Raw genomic sequence first — 1,566 nt, 5'->3', positions numbered from 1 at the left:
AAAGCACAGCCTGTGGATTTGGGCATACGAGCCCTGTGCCTCCATCTAGTCCTCCAGGTAACCATATCCCTACAGCTCCTGTAATCCTAGAGCAGGTACATGGATGCACTAAGTGGTGTAATGGGAGGGGGAGATAGCATCACAAGGATTCGTTTGATTATAACAGTAATCCACACCAAGTCAAAATAGCCAAACAGTTAAAAACGTGGTCTCTAATGAATTTGCTAATTCTAGCAGGCCCTCGCAAACATTTCCTGCCGGAGTGCCCCATATCAAAACGAAATAGCTGTGCTTTAATTACATGGAATAAATTATTCGATTTCCAGGAAGTTAAGACAGTGCTTTGTATTTAAATAAAAAGTTCTAGACACGCTGTGAAACTCGATCAAACCAACAAAAAAGGTGAAACCAAATGCCTATGCTGTGAGTCAAGATTTCAGCTGCTCAGCAAGCCTGACGTTACGGTTTACGAGCCCAGAAAAAGGGGCATTTTAAAACCGGCCGACCGGATCATGTCACTTTCTTATAGGAAAAGCCTTGCCTTTGCAGAGATCTAGTGTAATGCAACCACGTGCTGTTGAGGGGCCTCAATCTTGCTGCCTTCGCCCCTCTGCACTGGCAGGAGCCCCAGTTTTCAGGGGAGGCGACCTCAAACTGTTGCCCTCACTTTTGAGGATTTTCTAAAATTCTGGGGTCTTTTATCTCAACGGCTTTGCAAGTGAGTTTGGGGTAGGGCGGGGGGGGAGGCCTGTGGGTGTCTGTTTTGCCTGAGGAGTTGGAGACTCTCGTGGAGAAGTCAGGCTTGCGCCGCTCCGGCGGCCGCTCCGGCGTGGAGCCGGCTCGGGTTAGACACATGCACATACACCATAGAGCTCGCTTTCCCGTAGCAGCAGCTGCCTCTGCCTCTGCCTCTCCCGCCTCAGCCTCCTTGCCCGGCATCCACACACATTCAGATTTGCGCGCTGTTTCAATCCTTGATGACGTGTCCCCGAAGACAGCCAATAGCCGACGGGCTCTGGTCAGGACAATGGGAGGGAGCGGACCAATGATCGGGCTCCGTGAGTTGGCGGTAGCCAATAGGAGGCGCGCTGGCTGGAGAGTAATGTTACAGAGCGGAGAGAGTGAGGAGGCTGCGTCTGGCTCCCGCTCTCACAGCCATTGCAGTACATTGAGCTCCATAGAGACAGCGCCGGGGCAAGTGCGAGCCGGCCGGGCACTGGGTGACTGTGTGCTCGCTGAGGGTGAGTCCGGGCAGCGCTGCGGCGGGAAGGGCGCCTCCGGCAGCGCCCGGCTCTCGCGGCGGCGGGATCCGGCGGCCGGGAGCGGCGGGTCGGGATCCACACAAAGGCGGATGAGGGGGGACGGGGGGGAACTGCACACGGATCTTGCCTGGCGCGCCGAGTCCTGCCCCGCCCCGGAACCCGGCCACAGCCTTTTATCGCCGTATCCCCGCGTTCCATTAGGTCCAACGCAGGAGTCCGCGCCGACTTCACTTTATAAAAATTTTTATTGAAAATGTTTTTAACGCGCTTCTCGTCCTCTCCACCCGACCTTTCCTGTGAGCTT

At 55.0% G+C, this 1,566-nt stretch overlaps 1 protein-coding gene across 1 annotated transcript in view; it reads left to right on the top strand.

Annotated features, from left to right (window-relative positions):
• Positions 1 to 1,081: 1,081 nt before the first annotated feature.
• Positions 1,082 to 1,566, top strand: part of HMGB1 (high mobility group box 1) — a 5,795-nt gene continuing 5,310 nt past the window's right edge. The window contains exon 1 of the mRNA XM_006085461.3: positions 1,082 to 1,241. The gene's annotated coding sequence lies outside the window, so the exon portion shown is untranslated. The remainder of the gene's footprint in view (positions 1,242 to 1,566) is intronic.

This window comes from Myotis lucifugus, unplaced genomic scaffold (genome assembly GCF_000147115.1).
Source record: "Myotis lucifugus unplaced genomic scaffold, Myoluc2.0 scaffold_19, whole genome shotgun sequence".
Lineage (NCBI taxonomy): Eukaryota > Metazoa > Chordata > Mammalia > Chiroptera > Vespertilionidae > Myotis > Myotis lucifugus.
Note: the sequence above shows the minus strand (reverse complement) of the source record. Positions and strands in the feature narration are given on the sequence as shown.